This window comes from Herpailurus yagouaroundi, unplaced genomic scaffold (assembly GCF_014898765.1).
Source record: "Herpailurus yagouaroundi ecotype Mexico unplaced genomic scaffold, PumYag 184, whole genome shotgun sequence".
Lineage (NCBI taxonomy): Eukaryota > Metazoa > Chordata > Mammalia > Carnivora > Felidae > Herpailurus > Herpailurus yagouaroundi.
In genome coordinates, this window is record NW_024412415.1 from 31,170,097 (window position 1) to 31,188,296 (window position 18,200).

Consider the following 18,200-nt stretch of genomic DNA (forward strand, 5'->3'; position numbering starts at 1 on the left):
GAGGAGGAGGAGGAGGAGGAGGAGGAGGAGAAGGAGAAGGAGAAGGAGAAGGAGAAGGAGAAGGAGAAGAAGAAGAAGAAGAAGAAGAAGAAGAAGAAGAAGAAGAAGAAGAAAGACCTAGGGAGCTGGAGGAAGGGACACTCGGATGGACACGAATCGATTCTCTGGCACATTCAGTGAGCACCCACCTTGGGCAATCACTGTTGCTGGTTCTGGGAACGTGAAAGTGCCTCACAGACCACCAAACCAGTGGCTTCCGCGCTTCAGAAAACAACCCATAAAAAGAAGTACGCTTGATACTGGGAACCACTGGACACGAATACACGTATCCACATATATGTGTCAAACAAAGGCTCCACACAGCTCTATGTGCCTTTACTTCACATGAGGTGATCGAATATTTTGTATTTTCCCATTGTTAAAAGGCGAGTTGGCGACCACTGAATGGCTGCAATGACCCACTGCTGGCTTGTCGCCAGCAATGCGGAAAACACAGAACCACACCAGGATAAGCGCCACAAGGCAGAACAGACGGCGTGTGAGGGGAGCAAAGGCCAGGGTCAGGACTGGCCGTGCCGAGAAGTAAGGTTGGAAAACAGTAAATTGCATGTGATGCATGCTTTATCACAACTAAAAGATTATTTAGACCTAGAGAGAACAGCCCATAGTCACTGCCTTTAAGTAACGTAGGGTGGTGTAGCTTCTGGAATACTACACGGCACCATGCAAAGAACTACAGCCACATACGACAATGTGGTGTTTCACTGAGCGCAAGAAGTCAGACAGCGGGCTGACTATACGATCCCATTTATATAAGGTTCAAGAATAGGCAGTGACAGTCACCTCTGGGAGGGGAGGTGGCATTGACTGGGAAGGGGCATGAGCAACCCATCCAGGGTGAGAAGAAAAATGTTCTAGATCTTGAGCTGAGTGGGAGCCACACAGGTGTATCGATTTGGAAAAATTCATTGAGCTGTGCACTTAAGATTTATACACTTCACTGCCTGTAAGTTATACCTCAGTAGGAAAGGAAATAAAGAGGAAAATGTTTAAGGGAAAGGAAATGAAAAAAAAAAAAAAGAAAGAAACATGATTGAATCACTTCTTGGGTGGAAATTAAGTTGAAAAGTCCTCATGTAAGGGAAACACTGCACACAGTCAGAATTACCCTTGCAAATCTCTTAAACCACCCGTGAAGTGGAGTATGTAATACACCATGGTAACATAATGTGTATGCTTTCTAAAGTCGGAAAAACACCAGGTTCAACAAACGCTAGATAGAACAAAGGGAAATGCTGAGGCACGGATACCAGGTCCTACAGCCTTCCATCTTTGCATCCGTCACATCGTGTTAGGGAGCAGGAGAAAGAAGGAAAAATCTAGGGGACTCTGCCCGCCCATTCAGGCTTATTCCATTCTGCTTCAATATTAAGCTACTATAACATGTGTTATTAAAAAAAAAAAAAAAAAAAGATTGCGGGGCACCTGGGTGAGTCAGTTGGTTGAGCATCTGACTTTGGCTCAGGTCACGCTCTCATGGTTCATGGGTTCGAGCCCCACATCAGGCTCTGTGCTGACAGCTCAGAGCCTGGAGCCTGCTTCCAATTCTGTGTCTCCCTCTCTCCCGCTCTCTGCCCCTCCCCCACTCATGCTCTGTCTGTCTCTCAAAAACAATAAACAAACATTAAAAAGAAATCAGTTTGTTGTAGTGAAAATTGAATGAACTGGGTTCTGAAGCTAGCAGAGAAGTTAAACACAGCCACCACTCCATCTTTAAATTCCTTCTGTTTGGCCCCAAGGAAGAGAAATAAGAAGGGGGCACCTTGGTGGCTCAGGCAGATAGGGGTCTGACTCTTGATCTCGGCTCAGATCATGATCTGATGGTTTGTGAATTCAAGCCCCGCATCCGGCTCTGCATTGACAGTGCTGAGCCTGCTTGGGATTCTCTCTCTCCTTCTCTCTCTGCCCGTCGCCTTCTCATTCTCTGTCTCTCAAAATAAATTAACATGAAAAAATATTTAATAAAAACATTAAAAGAAACAAGATGGAAATAACAGGAAGAAGGATTCCAGCTTAAGAGAAGAAAAAGCTCTTCTCTTTTCTAAAGTGCTGGTGGAGGGGCTAAAGTGGAGGGACTCTCCGAAGACGGATGTGCTGGTAAACAGTAAGCTCCCCATCAGCAGAGGGAATGCACAGGTTGAACACTTGCACCAGGTGACTATGACCAGCCCCTGCCAGCCTGGAGCTTCTGAGCTGGCCGGATCTCCTGGCTCCCTGTCCTGGGCACGTCCCCTCTGCTCACAACTGCTCTGACAGTGAGATGTGTTGCTGGCTAGAGGGACTTGCCAGGAACTCCAGGTGGCTGTCCTAATAGAGGATTGCTTTGCCGCCCCCTGAGGATTTACAGCCTCCCTCCTGAGTTATGGGAAGGCGGGCGGAGCCCATAAAAAGAAGCCGTCCAGGCAGTGCAGTACTCGGGGCATCAATCAGCGGCAGCCTGACCACTGGAGCAGAGTGAAGATCAGTCTGCTGGTTTCTCACCTATAAATTCTTCCCCCCACCCCGGCACAGGAGGAACAGATGCGTCATATTTAAGAAGAGCTCATGCCACCAAAACCCATAAAATACCTGGGAATAAACCTAACCAAAGAAGTGAAAAATCTATACACTGAAAACTATACAAAGCTTATGAAAGAAACTGAAGAAGATAACAAAGAAATGGAAAAAGATTCCATGCCCCTGGATTGGAAGAACAAACATTGTTAAAATGTCGACACGACCCAAAGCAATCTACATAGTCAATGCAATCCCTATCAAAATAACACCAGCATTCTTCACAGAGCTAGAAAAAACAAACCTAAAATTTGCACAGAACCAGAAAAGACCCTGAATAGCCAAAGGATTCTTGAAAAAGAAAACCGAAGCAGGAGGCATCACAATTCCAGACTTCAAGCTATACTACAAAGCTGTAATCATCAAGACAGTATGGTACTGGCACAAAAACAGACACTCAGACCAGTGGAACAGAATAGAGAACCCAGAAATGGACACACAAATGTTTGGGCAACTAATCTTCAACAAAGCTGGAAAGAATAGCCAACGGAATAAAGACAGTCTCTTCAGCAAGTGGTGCTGGGAAAACTGGACAGCAACACGCAGAAGAATGAAACTGGACCACTTTCTTACACCATACACAAAAATAAACTCAAAATGGATGAAAGACCTAAATGTAAGATAGGAAGCCGTCAAAATCCTCGAGGAGAAAGCAGGCAAAAACCTCTTTGACCTCAGCCGCAGCAACATCTTACTCAACATGTCTCCGGAAGCAAGGGAAACAAAAGCAAAAATGAACTACTGGGACCTCCTCAAGATAAAAAGCTTCTGCACAGCGAAGGAAACAATCAGCAAAATTAAAAGGCAACTGATGGAATGGGAGAAGATATTTGTAAATGATGTATCAGATAAAGGGTTAGTATCCAAAATCTACGAAGAACTTATCAAACTCAACACCCAAAAAACAAATAATCCAGTGAAAAAATGGGCAAAAGACATGAACAGACACTTCTCCAAAGAAGACATCCAGATGGCCAACTGACACATGAAAAAATGCTCAACGTCACTCATCTTCGGGGAAATACAACCCAAAACCACAGTGAGATACCACCTCACATCTGTCAGAATGGCTAAAATTAACAACTCAGGAAACAACAGATATTGGTGAGATTGTGGAGAAAGAGGATCTCTTTTGCACTGCTCGTGGGAATGCAAACTGGTGCAGCCACTCTGGAAAACAGTATAAAGGTTCCTCAAAAAGTTAAAAATAGAACTACCCTATGACCCAGCAATTGCACTACTAGGTATCTATCCAAGGGACACAGGTGTGCTGTTTCGAAGGGGCACATGCACCCCAAAGCTTATAGCAGCACTATCGACAATAGTCAAAGTATGGAAAGAGCCCAAATGCCCATCGATGGACAAAGATGTGGTATATGTATATGTATGTATACACAATGGAGTATTACTCGGCAATCAAAAAGAATGAAATCTTGCCATGTGCAACAATGTGGATGGAACTAGAGAGTACTATGCTAAGCGAAATAAGTCAGAGAAAGACAAATATCGTATGACTTCACTCATATGTGGAATTTAAGATACAGAACAGGTGAACATAAGGGAAGGGAAGCAAAAATGATATAAAAACAAGAAGGGGGACAAAATAGAAGAGACTCTTAAATACAAAGAACAAACTGAGGGCTGCTGGAGGGGTTGTGGGTGGGAGGATGGGCTAAATGGGCGAGGGGCATTAAGGAGGGCACTTGTTGGGATGAGCACTGGGTGTTACATGTAGGGGATGAATCAATGGAATCTAGTCCTGAAATCATTATTGTACTATATGCTAACTAACTTGGATGTAAATTAAAAAAAAGAAAGAAAGAGGAGAGAGACAGAGAGAGAGAGGAGAGAAGAGCTCGTGTCACATGTTTCATTCCAGGGATGCAAGTGGTGGGGTGGGGGAGACGGAAGAGACTAAAGAGAAAGCAGCCCTAAATATGGCCTTCAACTGGACTCACCTCCAACCGGAGTCCCCAAACTCACCTCCCTCAAGTCCCACCCCTAAGCAAATGGTGCTGAGTGAGCAGATGAGAAAGAACCATCCACCCGGGAGCAGGGTGGGGAGAAAGGACCATATACCAGGGGGACCCAGTGTGGCCTGAACAAAACTAGAAACATCAAGGTGGACCCATCACACCTACTTCTGGAGGCTGGGAGTGGACAAACTTCCTAGATCTTCTATCGTAGTACCAGGAAGGACTGAAGGTAGAAGTCCAATGGACAGAGAAGGGCCAGACTGCCCTAGACCCAGAGTCACTGCACCACACAACTCTGCAGGCACCTTTCACATCATTGCCAATGTGAATGAAATTAGGCAGTGTACAACCTGGTTGGCCGTACACAGCAGTCCTGCTGCACCTACCTGAAAGGTCTTTCTCCTGAAGGATGGGGCAGTAGAGAGACCACTTAGCCAAGAGTTAGGGGACCTGGGTTCAAGTTCTAGCTTCACCTCCAACTTGCCAAGGGCCCCGGGCAAGTACACCTTTTCTCTGAGCCTTATTTTCCACACTCATAAGATGGGGACAATAATTCCTGACCCACTGGATCTTTCTCACTACGTCTGACATGTCTCTTATGGGCTTTGTGGAGTTTGGGACAGTGGGCAACTTCTAGAGATGGCCCTTCCAGAGTCCATTCAGACCCCAAACCTGGGCCTCAACCAGCCTTTAAAAATTACCATCCTGCCTTTCTAGGGACCACACCTCTCTGGGACAGAGCCTACAAGAGCTGACAGGATTTACAGCCATGCACAGGGTGCTCCATAATTTCTGAACTAAAAAGCAGTGCATTTGTCTGACAACCGGAGAGAACATTTGGCACTGGCGCTGTCCCAGAAACCCGGGGCCATCTGTTTGCCAATCCCAGGCAGGTAACTGCAGCTGCCAACAGCTGTGCCCACCGGGGAGAAGGTCTGGGGCAGGAGGTACGGCACAGCGCAAGCCAGCTTTCCTGCCGGCGCTCGGGCTCCAAGTGGCTGGGAGACTCAGGAGAGCCAGCCACCTTCTCTGAGTGCGTGTGGATTCACCTTCCCAAACTAGGGTAACACCCTCACAGCACTTCGGAAACGATATTTACTAAAGCCCTACTTTTTCAAGAACTTGGGCTCAGCTGCTGAGAGAAATGAACCAAAAGCGGAGCAGGATGGCACAGGGGCCCGACTTAGCGTCTGGCAGGGGCAGGTTTGAATCCCACCCCCGCCACCCTAAATCCCCGTGCTCTTCAGCAGATTCTATCGACCTTCTGATCCGCTGGTCTGAAGGTAACGTGAAGTTCAGAGAGTAGGTCAAGTTCCTGGCGTGTGGTGGGTATCCACAGGGTAGCTGACCTCGTCTAAAAGCTTCACACGGCTTTACTTATGAGATTAGGGATGGCGTTTACTTGGCAGGTAGGAAAAGGGAGCTAGTCACCAACACCAGCACCAGAGAGAGAAAGGAACATTTTTTTAAACCCTCTCTCTTTGTCCTTCCCCTCCCCTTCTGTGTCCTCTGACCTCTGCCCTCCCCGGATCTCTCCAGGTGTCCCTGGGCCCTTCCTGGTCTCTCAGCAGTCCTGCCGGGGCTTCCTCCTGCCCTTCTCTCAGTCTCTGCTTTTCTATTTCCCTTCCTCTTGCCTCTCTCCGTGTCCCCTATCTTCCAGGCTGAGCAGAAGGCGACTTGTGGGGAAAGCCAGAAACAAAAGCCGCCAGCTCCCCTGTGGATGCCGCAGTAACGACAGGGTGCAGGGAAGGACTCCGAAGACCAAAGGAGTGGCCTCTCCTCCTCCACCCTCCACGTCCTGCCAGGCCAGAGACACCTTGCCCAGACTCAGCTCCGCACAGGAATGGCCACAGACTCCTGCGACTGGGGAAGAGGCGTGGCTGGGACCCAGGACGGTGCCCTTGGGAAAGCTGCCGCGGGTGCCGGCGGTGGCCCTGCCTGGCAGAGCGAGAGAATGCCATGACGTCCTTCCACATCAACAGGTATCCAGTCCTGGGCGAACTGGTCCATCGCAGGCCTTACACACTGTCAGTACGGTAACAACACCACATTTATGGCAGTGGGGCCCTGGCCAGAGTTCCAGATCCATAACCGCCTTCCCTCGGATGGCTAACAGGCTTCTCAAACTCAACACGAACAAAACAGAATTTGGTTCTCCCTTGCCCTCCTCTGCCCCCTGGTTTGTCTGGGGTCATCTCACACCACCCCCTCCTGTTCTCTTTCTCCATCCTGAGGCACCTTCTATCCGTTCCTCCAACAAGACAGACTCCTTCCCACCTCAGGGCCTTTGCACGGACGTCCTTTCTGCCTGGAAAGCTCTTTCCCCAGATTTTCCCGTCTGCCTCCTGCTCATCGTTCAAATCATCTCCTCCAAGATGCTCTCCCTGATCCTGTCCTCACTCACCCCGGCATCTCCAGCACCTGGCCTGCTGCCTGGCACAGAGCAACCCTGGATAGATACCTGCTGAGTGAATGTGTAAGCGAAAGACGGTGTAGACTCCTACAGCTGCAGGGTAGAGAACATGGCATGTGGCTTTCTGGTTCCCTGCCATGCATCCCATCCTCCCTCCCCCGGACACAATGAACTTGGTCACGGCCACTGTGGCTGCCGCCAGCACAGAGCACCAAGGGGCATCGTCTCTCTTCACATGGACTCTGGCTCCCAGTCCCGGTCCTGCCTGTCATGGCCACACAGCTTCAGTGGTCAGAGTCACAGCAGGGCTGGGCCTCTCGACAGGGGCAAACAGCTCCAGGGCGCTGGACCACCACTCCCACTCCTGGGATCAGAAAAGGAAACCTTCCAAGTCCAGGGCCAACCAGAACAAAGGAGGTGGTGCCCAAGACAACCCAGAGGGGAACCCTATCCAGAGGTTTTAGACCTCTGGCCTACATACCACCCCCCCCACTTTGTTTTTACAGCAGAAGAAAGCCTTTGGAGGCGGAGAGATCTGTCCAAGGTTGCACGGCAAGGGAGAGGAGCTGAAATACCCCCCTGGAGCCCTAACATCAGGCAGGGCAAATTGCACTGACCTACTCTAAACACAGGCAAGTTTTTCTTGTATTGGTGCCTCTCAGCCTGGTTTCGGGGGCGGGGGGGGGGGGGGGGCAGCCACCAGGCCCTGGCCTCCAGGAGATGCAGCCTCTAGCCCTCTAGAGGGAGCACCCCCTCAGGAGGCGAAATGCTGCAATGCTGCCTAAGGGGCCCCCTGAGTTCCCCCTGAGCCACGCTCCTCCCAGCAGCCAGAACCGGCTTCAGAAAGCGGCCCTGATCCCATGGCTCCTGAGGACGCCTCCTCCCCAGCTCCCTTCTGATAATAAGACCCAAATCTTCAGGCTGCCCCCAAAGGCCGTGCAAGCTCCCCGCCGGCCAGTAGTCACCTCCACTGCTCCTCCCCTATAGCTCCCCCGTTCTGGCCACTCGGCCTTCTCAGTTCCTCCAACCCCCCAGCCCCCATGGCCTTTGCACTTGTACTTCTCACCGCCGGGCATGCTTTTCCCTCAAACCCCTGGCCTTGGTAACTGCTGACCATCCTCCGGACTGCGGCTCTGACCCTTCTAGCCCCTGCCCCTGCTCGACGCTCTGTGAGCCTCTCCTCTGCAGCCCTCACCACACTGTGTGCGTGTGTGTGTGTGTGCGCGTGTGCAAGATTAGTGATGATCCACCCTACGCTGTCCAATACAGTAGCCACTGGCCAGATGTGCTATTGAGCATTTGAAATGTGACTAATATGAATCCACCGTAAGTATAAAATACCTCCTTAGTAATGTCTATATTGATTCCTTGTTGAAATGGCAATATTTTGGATATACTGGGTTAAATAAGATGTATTATTAATGTTGCTTGTTCTCTTTATCTTTTTTAAAATTATTTAAAAATCTTTATCCATGTGTTTATTTTCAGAGAGACAGAGACCGCTCAAGTGAGGGAGGGGCAGAGGGAGAAAGGGAGAGAGGGAATCCCAAGCAGGCTCCCCACCGCCAGCACAGAGTCCGATGCGGGGCTCGATCCCACAAAGCTGTGAGATCACGACCTGAGCCGAAACCAAGAGTCGGACGCTTAACCGACCGAGCCACCCAGGTGCCCCTCTTTTTATCTTTTTTAATGAGGTTGCAAGCAAATTTAAAATCACCTATGTAGCTGGCATTTGTGGCTGGCATCGTATATTCATCTGACTAGAGCGATCTTGTCAATGCCTGCCTCCCTCACTCTGTGTCTCTCCCGCTCACCACTGTGCAGACTCGCGGGGAGATGCCCAGGCCCACGAGATCTTGCTCATCCCAGGCACGGGACACACATGTGCCGAATGATCAAGTGCCAGGTCGCCCATCCCACTTTCAGGAAGGGGAAGCGATATAAACAAGCCACCCGATCTCGCTGGCTTCAGCCTCCATCCCACACCCCCCTCCACCCTCTGCCCAACAAAGACCCAGGCCCAGATGTCTCAACTCCAGAGGCCAGAAACAGCAGAGCCAAATGCGCGAGGAAAGGACATCCCAGCAATCAATGAAGGCAAGCAAAGCCCGTCTGTCTCTCTCTCTCCCCCCCCCCGCCCCCCTCAAATATCATTTCTCACCGTTTGGAATGAAACCCATTATTCCCAATTAACCTGCCGTGAACCCACAGTACTTGCTGGCTTGCCCATAATTATTCATCCATAGTAATAGCTAAAGTAAATTCTGGCGGTCTCAGCTAACACTGACATCTCCGTTGGGAAAACTTTCAAAGATGCCACGTCCTTGGTTCCTTATCTAAAGCTTCCCTGCCCCGTTTGTTTCATTTTATTTTTTATGGTTAATGTTTGAAAAGAAGGGATCCCAGACCAGAACATCTCCATCCTGACGCCAGGTCGTTGGGTGAGACTCCGGCAGTGCTGTCCCCTACCTTCCCGCCCGCAGGCAGGGCAGCAGCCGGACAGGCAGCATCCGGCCCATCCGGGCAAGTCACACACAGATAAGTTTTGCAATTAGCCGGTCCTTCTAGAGGCTCCCTTCACCCTGCTCTCTCGGGAGCTAGGCTTCGCAAGCCCACAGAAAGCATAAATCTCGTGCACAACTTATTTTAGGTTGTCAGATGTAATTTACTAAGAGACGGTCTTCCCAAAAAAAAATCCAGAAGGAAACCTAACGTGTCATTTTAAATTAAGTGTGGCTCCTTTTGGTTATCTTTCTATCTGAATGTCTGCATTAAAGATGCAGAGGCCTCTCCCCTAGCATCACAATAATAATAATAATAGTGGGGATAAGGCTTGAGTCAAGAGCCGGGGTGGGCAATAGGGAGAGACAGGGCAGACGGAGGAAGACCTGGGGACAGTAACGGCGCCAAGATGACACTTCCTTCCTGATGCCTCTCAACCTGCAGGGGTCCTGCCCAGAGAGGAAAGTTCTCAGATGCCCAAGTTTTGCAGAGGAGACTAGCTAGCTAAGAGGGCAGTAAGTGGAGGAAGTATATGCAACTCACTAATAACACGCTCTACCGAGGGTCATTTCTTCCTCCCGCTAAGAGAGCAGTGTCTCTAATGGGGTAGACCATCTGACCTGAATCAACACAGTGACCCCAGTGGTTCAGGTCCCAGCCTCCCCGCCCACTCGGTCTTTTGGCATTCATTTGGCCTCCCTGGGCTTCAGCTTCCTGTCTGCAGAATGGAGATGAAAACTTTCTTGCAAAGTGAATTAAGTTGCAAGGATAAAAGGAGATAATTTTGTACAAGTGTCCACTATCTTTTGAGATGCTGTACAAATAGAAGGGATTCAAATTATAATCACCCCTTATAGACTGAGAGGAGGTGGCCACAGGGGCTCTAAAAAGCCCTGACAGCGAACATTCTGGTGCCCTTGCCCACTGCTGTGAGGGTGGGCTGCTGTAGCTCATCTCTCCCCATCCCACCCCCCACCATCCCCAAAACTGTCCCCAGCTGACTGGAGCCACCTGCCTGTCCAGGAGCCTGAGAGTTCCCCTTCCTGATACCTCTTAGTCAATGATTGATCAGTACAAAAGGCTGGCTCACTCCCACCAGGGGATCACTCTGAGTTCTGGTTCAGACTCCAGAACCATCCCCAGGGGGACAGGCCACAGCTAGGCTTTACCTGAGGCCATGTCCTGACTTAGCTCCTCCCCCTTCCCTACTCTGCTTCCCTTCCTCCCTCTCAGGTTTCTTTCTGAAGAGCCCTCCTAAGGATAAATCATGTGTTCTGAATTCTGGTCTCAGGCTCTGCTTTCTGAGGAAGCCACTGAAGGAAGACTCCTTCAAAGCAGAGGTGTTCCTCCTTCAAAGCCTCTGGTGCTGCTGTGGCTGCTGTTAGAGTCTGGGGGACCACAGTGCAGAGGCTCAGTGGGGAAGGAGGACAGCCAGTGTTTCTGCCGGACCCCTCAGGCCAGGCTGCACAGATATCCGATCAGTGAGAGGAAGCCAAAAAGATGAGAGGAGCAGAAAAGCCAGGGCCGGAAGGAGGATTGGGCTCCCACCAATGTGGGAGGGACAAGGCCCTCGCCTCGGGGACCCTGGTCCCGCTCCCGGACCACCAGAGCTCATGGAAGGTGGTGAGAAAGCCCCTTGCCACAAAGTCTCCCGAGATTCTGAGGACAGAGAGGACTGCGGCTCTGTCACCCGAAACGAGGCTGGGGTCTGTCCCGAATGCAGGGACCCTAACCCTCCACCGTCAAGGGCTCTGCATGTTGGGGGTCTCTGGAGAAGGTGATGGAGAGGTGGGAGGAGGAGAAGGCCACCTTGTCAAGGTCTCTCTTTCTAACCCAGTAAGAAGGCCACACGGGGAGCGCCCGCACCCCCACCCAACCCCCCTCCAGGAGGGTCACGACCTGTGGACTCACTGCCATTGGCACTTTCTTCCAATCGCCCTACCGCCACCCACCTGCCCCCCCCCCCCCGCCTTTACACCCTTTGTCAATAGCTCCTTTCACAAGGTCGTCATTACCCACTAATTGTCCCAAATCTCATTCCCTCATCCTTCTTGGTTAAGGATTGATTTAAGGAATGAGTTCAATATCCCTGCCGTCTCCAAGTGCTTATTAATTCCCGGCGCCTCCAGCTCCCTGCGCGGAGCCCCACTCACCTCGCACTGCTTCCCCCCTCACTGATTGGTAAAGCCCCGGCTTTTAGGCCTGCAGGATGGGAGGCCTAATGTGCACTAATCTATCATTACTTCACGCGGTTGGCAGAGTGACGGATGGCGGCGCTGGCCGGCGCTGGGAGGGAGATGGTCCTCCGCCTCCTCCAGGACCAGGTTTGGTTGGAAATTTGCTCCACGGGAGAATGACTGCCACCTTCCTCTGAGCAAGCAGGGGAGGCCCTGCCTTGCGAGAGCGGAGACCCAGAATGTCAGCAGGAAGCAACGCGTGCCTGCCCCTGGGCCTGCCCCCCTCTCACAGTCTATCCCAGGGCTGGAATAGTCCATCCCGCGTGGGCTGGACTGGATGTTGCCCATTCTACACCGTCCCCGCCCACCACCGCCCGGCCGGCCCATCGCTCTCCAGCCTGCTCTGGGGCCTAGGGGGCAGACCTGCATGGATGGCATCCATGGGGAACCTTGTCCTCCGCCTCTGCCAGCCTTCAGCCAATGGGGAGCCCCAGCAGCAGATGGGAGGGAAGAGAATGAGATTGGGTGATCACTGGACTGGCCGGTCCCTGCAGGGCCGCCTCAGGCTGCCTGGGTTCTAAAGGTCGCAGCTCCTGGCGGGTGATCCTGTCCCCTCACACACACACCCTGTCTCTCCCTCCACTCTCCCTCCCTTGCCCCTTTGGGTCCAGGGCTGGAAACAGGCCAGTGCCAGTCAGCCCAGGGCACTGCACACCCCTTGTGCCTTTCCTCTGCTCTGCCCACAGCTTTGTCAGCAGTCGTGTTCTCAAATCACCCCTCTTGAGTGTGCACCTGCTTCCTGTTGGAACCCTACTGGAACCCTGCCCAACATACCTCATCTTACCATTGAGGAAACAGAGGCTCGGGGAGGACCAGGACGTGGCCTAGCTCACACCAGTTTATGGCAGGGCTGGCTCCAGAACTCAGGTCTTCTACTGCCTAATAAGATTCTGCCCACCTGACCACTCAGTATTTCATTTCTGTCCCTGCCTAACCACTGGACACACCTCTTTTTATTTGGGTCACCCTGGGAGAAACACAGTCACGGCGCCATTGGGGCTCAGAGAACCTGTTCCTGCCAGAGACCGTAACATCAGCTCAACGCGGATGAGAAGGTCCTGTCTGCGGCACCTTCCAGAGGTTGGGGCATCCACCTCCAGGTTGTTCTGTGGCCTGGGACATTTTTCCTACAGTTTTTATTACCTCCTCAGGCAATAGGGCACCTCCTATTGAAAATGCCAAGCCCTGGGGCGCCTGGGTGGCTCAGTCCGTTAAGCCTCCGACTTCGGCTCGGATCATCATCTTGCAGTTGGGGAGTTCAAGCCCCACGTCGGGCTCTGGGCTGACAGCTTGGAGCCTGGAGCCTGCTTTGGATTCTGTGTCTCCCTCCCTCTCTCTCTGCCCCTCCCCCTCTCACACTCTATCTCTCTCAAAAATAAATATTTAAAAAATTGAAGAAAAAAAAAAAAAAGAAAGAAAGAAAAAGAAAATGCTGAGCCCTGGGCTACATCCAACCCCAACCCAATCAAGAGACTGGGAGACCCAACTTTCCACCAAAGACCTTTCTTTTTACAGAAGTCCTTCATTATAGAAGATAATTACTTAGCCCACGAATATCTATTCCATCTTCTTGAGAGGCCAGGGACGTGGCTAGGCCTGGAGTTAGTCTAGCAGGGGACATAAGGAGCCAACGCCAGCTAACAGAATAAAATAGGATCTACAGATCTGAGGCGGAATGACTGACCCCTCCCCTCCCCGCCTCACAGAGCGGAGACCAGCGAGGTCTAGAGGGACAACCCCAGGCCCTGGGACTTGTTCAGGGGCGCCAAGACCCACCTTCCCTCTGAGACCCACGGGAGCCCTCACGCTACAGGCGGAAGACCCCAGCCACCTCTCCCTGCAGAATTTGCCACAAACCAACAGCCCATTCCAGCAAATGAAGTCCGTATTCCCTTTGATTTGCCAGGGGCCTCTCCTCCAGAACAGTCCTCCGAGGGGCTGACCTGCCCTCCCCGAGGCTTAAGACACATGTACGCATGTGCACCCTCTCCCTGAGACAGGGTCCTCTCCCTGGGCGTTTGGTGCCAAGTCTCCCGCTCAGGGCCTCGTGGTCTATTCTTGGCACCTCCTTCCGGCTTGGTGTCCGTTATTCCACAGGGATGGGGAACCCAAGGAATCTGCCACATTCACATTACCTGGCCCAAATCCAAAAGTCACCGGCAAATCCTATTCCACTGCCACCTTCAGACGCAATAGGCAATCGCCCAAAAAGGCTCCCCAAAGGTCAGACGAGGCCAGAGCTGGGAAAGGGGCTGAAGCGAGAGGGGTAGGATCACTCTATTATGGACCTCGGGGAACTGCCCCATCTCAGCCCTTCTAAGAGGGGAATAAAGCATGTGCCCAGGATTTAATCAGGAGGAAACTGGCCCCAGGGAATTGAGGCAGGCTATGTAAGGAAAACTCCGGGCTGGAGATCCAGAAATCTGGGTCTTTAGCCAAACCTGCTACAGAGCCCTTCCCCATCCTGGCCTCTTCCGTAAGAGGAGGGGGAGGATCCGTTCAGCCTGACCCCGGTAAGTGATGTGACTGTGCATGGTTCCAGGGGGGAAGGAAGAGTGGTGGCCTCAGTCCTGATGCTGCACTCTGGACAACGAGAATTCCGTCAGGCCCTTCTTGAAATAGAGCCACAGGGAGGAGAGCCTCACCCTGGGTCTGCTGGAACCACACAGCTCATCCCAAAAGGAGTCAAAGCCCTCAACCCCTGACAGGGGCCTCCTTGGCCAGCCTCCCCTCTCTTCTCTAGGCCATCCTCCTTCAAACCCGAATTATCTAGAGCTGCACCGTCCAATCCGGTAGCCACATGTGGCTATTTAAACCGAAGTTAATCACAATCCAATTAAATTTAGAGCTCACGTCCTCCACAACGCCAGCCACGTTTCAAGTGCTCGGTGGCCACACGTGGGCAGTGGCTTCCGTCTTGCACAGTGCAGATACAGAGCATTGCCGTCACCGCCGAAAGTTCGAGAAGCTAACCTTGGCATTTCTACAAAGTGCTTCCTCCAGTGTCCCTGATTCCTTCCTGCCACAGGGTCAGCCCACTTTTTCCAGTCTTTTGCTCTAGGGGAGGATCATGGGTGGTGTTGAATGGGGATTCACCACAAGTAATGATGGGGTAGGGGTTTCCTGTCTGCCTGGCCCTGGACAGTTCAGTCTCCCGCCAGAATATGAGAAAGACGCAGTCAAGTTAACAATCCCCTGGCACCTGAGAGGTTACAGACATTGAGCTTCAAACGATGACAATGATCACAGACCATCCCTCAGCAAGCCCCCTTCCCCTCCCCATTTGATCTGGCCACTGTTCAAGGATGTCGAACCTTGAGAAGGGGTAGAAGAGAAAGAGCCAGAGAACGTTTCAAGATTTGGGAGATTTCTACCAACATGATTCACGGGAGCTCAAAACCCCAGCGATCATTTTGGGGTCCTCATCTTCCCAGAAATTATTCTTAGATAGGGCTGGGGAAATCCCCCCAAGGGGTTAAAAGCCAAGAAAATAGCTTCTCTGACAAGCACAGAAGCCTGGCAGGGGTGGGGTGGGGCAGTGGGAACCAGACAGCTGAACGAGTTATCCAGAAATTACAAGAGGCTTTTAAAAGTAGAAAACTTAGCATGTGTCAAGCCCATAATGTATAGACCATAATTATTTTCCACTGAATTTTTTTGTATTTAATTTTGTGGCGACTGTCCCCTTTTACATCATGTACTCCGCCATCACTCTTCTCTTCTCTTAATATGCACAGTAATCCCTCTCCCCTTGTGTCACATAGTCAATAATTCCCATCCTCCGGTTCCAGGGCGCTTGCGATGAGGGGAATGTCACATTTTAAATTAGTAACAGCTGTGTTTTTGTTTTTTTCAATTTCACCTCCACCGATGGCTTGTAAATATCGTGAGTTCCAAAAAGCAACACGGGGCACCCTGTCTGCCCTGGTCCCCAACTCAATGGCCTTTTTGAGGGGCTTTTCACTGAGGACAGGATGTGCCTCAGACACAGGCCAGAGGAGGGAGCACAGAGCAGCCATCCGGTCCCATCCTCCTCCTCCATGGAGGATACAGAGACCTCCACAGGAAAATAACATGCTTCCCATTAATCTCTCTTTGGGGTGAGGTCCACCCTGGTCCATTTAGGTCACCGCCCATTCTCAGGTGCTGCCTTTGCTTCTCCCTCAGATGGGAAGGAGTGGACAGCAGTCAGGAAAGCAAGGCTGGGACCTGAGTGAGGAAGCGAGATACCTAAGTCATCCAATTTAAGGGGACACTGGCTCTCGGGTGCAAACCCTGCGCTTACAGACCCTGAGAGCCAGTGCCTCCTTCGCTTGTTCAGCCCGAGGCACTTTGTCAATGTCAGCTGGGTCCTGGCCCTCCAGAAGGACCATCCCTTTGCAGGTCTGGGAGTCAGAACCAGATGGGAGCTTTGGGGAGGGGGTGGGGACTCAACACCAAGAAGAAAGAGCGACTCGGGAAGGGAGTTCATTAAAATGCTTTAAGGGACTCCAAACTGTGAGAATGTTGCGTTGTGTTCTCTGGTTTTATTTATTTATTTATTTTCTTGAAGACAGGAATTTAGCAAGAAATCAATCAACACACATGCTGATAACTTATTCCATGACAAAAAGGAAACAAAAACCCCATAAATTTCTACAGCCTTTGGGTAGCCAGTGTCTACTGCCAGTAATTAATTTTCTAGAACTTTCGCTCTCCACATATCTCAAAACATGGTCAATCTGTCAGCCCCGGGAAGGCACTGCCAGCACCCGCTGTAGGAGGTTGCTGGTTCTGGAATCTCGGTCACACAGTGGAGGAGGGGAGCCCACAGCACGCTCAGGCTCCCCCATTCTGACCTGTCCTCCTACCATATCCCTGCACCTGTTCCAGCTGAGAGAAACAGCATGCTAGAGCGCAGAATGGTGTGTGCGACAGGGAAAAACTGCCTCCCTGCCTCTGTTTCCCCAAATGTAAGATAAGGAGATTATACTCAATCTGGTTTCAGATTCCTGAATTCATGTCACTTTGCCAAACATTCAAGCCGGAAGAGTATGGGCTCCTGGGTGGCTCAGTCGGTTAAGCCTTTGACTTCGGCTCAGGTCATGATCTCGAGGTTTGTGAGTTCAAGCCCAGCATCGGGCTCTGTGCTGACAGCTCAGAGCCTGGAGCCTGCTTCGTATTCTGTGTGTGTGTGTGTGTCTCTCTCTCTCTCTCTCTCTCTCTGCCCCTCCCCTGCTTGCATTCTCTCTTTCTCAAATATAAATAAAACATCAAAAAAAAAAAAAAGCCATGAGGGTATTTGTCTAATTTGTAAACTCCTGGAGGGCAAGAATTGAGTCTTCACTTCTGCCCCAGCCCCTGCCCGTCCCCCCCAGTGCACAGTGTCTAACACTGTCTTTCACACAAACGTGCCCAACAAAGGTCTGCCTGATCGCACTGCAGCCTTCGACTCTCCCAGGCGCAGGCTATCTGCCATCACCAGATCGGGAAAAGGTTTCCAAGCCCTCACTGGGGGGGGGGGCCTATGACCCAGGAACCTCACTCCTGAGAGTTCCTTCTTCCTGCCAACCGTCCAAGCTCACTGGCGTCTCCCCACAGGAGCAAAAAAAGACATGAGACTCGACCTTGTGAAGTTAGCCCCACAGCTGAAAATTTCAGATTAAAACCCCAGATCATCTGTGGGGCAGACATCTTCCACAATCTGAGCCCCAAAGGAGCAAGCAAGTTAGCGTGAGCCAGGACCCTTCCCTGACCTGACTGTTCTGAGAGGATGTGAAGGAGCTAGAACATTCCCCAAGATTCCAGAGGGGATCAGCAGGCAGTGAGGTTCCAGGCAGCGCCACCCTCAGTTGGGACCGGACACTTGGCTCACCTTCCCGTGTGGCCTCCTTGAGAAGGTGACCTGATGGGAGGCAGATCCTCCACGTCCCTTCTCAGAGCACCTGAACCCCACCCCTGTGCCTCACAGAGTGGGATACAGATGCTTTTCTCCTTCACAGGGACAAGGGAGCCCTCACTCACCTCATAGGCAGGAGGACACGGTCTCATCCTCCTGAGCCTCCTCAGCGTGGCTCGTAGTTTCCTTTTTTTATTCATTTATTTTTTTTTTAATTTCCTATTTCCTCAAATAGCATGTGTCTAGAATGAATACCAGGCTCTCTGTGGCAGGCAAAAAAGGAGCATGGAGGGGAAATGTGAGAGCAGTAATCCATTGTAACACTTTAGGGGAAACTGCAAGCAATTTCCATTCTATTGATCCTCCCTGGGCATCGAAGCCACACTCAGTTTATTTGGAAAATTAAATTCTGGAGCGTGTAGCATGAGGGGGCTCTAGTTAAGTTGTCTTCCTCTATGACCACAATTTAATTATGATCTCCATTTAAATACAGTAGAGGAAAGGGGCACCTTAGGGGCTCCCTGGACCCAGCCCCTGTGCTGTGGGGTCTGGCTATAGGGACCCCACACCCACAGCGGAAG

The 18,200-nt window shown here is 51.3% G+C and overlaps 1 protein-coding gene across 16 annotated transcripts in view; it reads right to left on the reverse strand.

The window, feature by feature from the left end:
• Positions 1-18,200, reverse strand: part of MEGF11 (multiple EGF like domains 11) — a 363,514-nt gene that overhangs the window by 272,469 nt on the left and 72,845 nt on the right. The window lies entirely within an intron of this gene.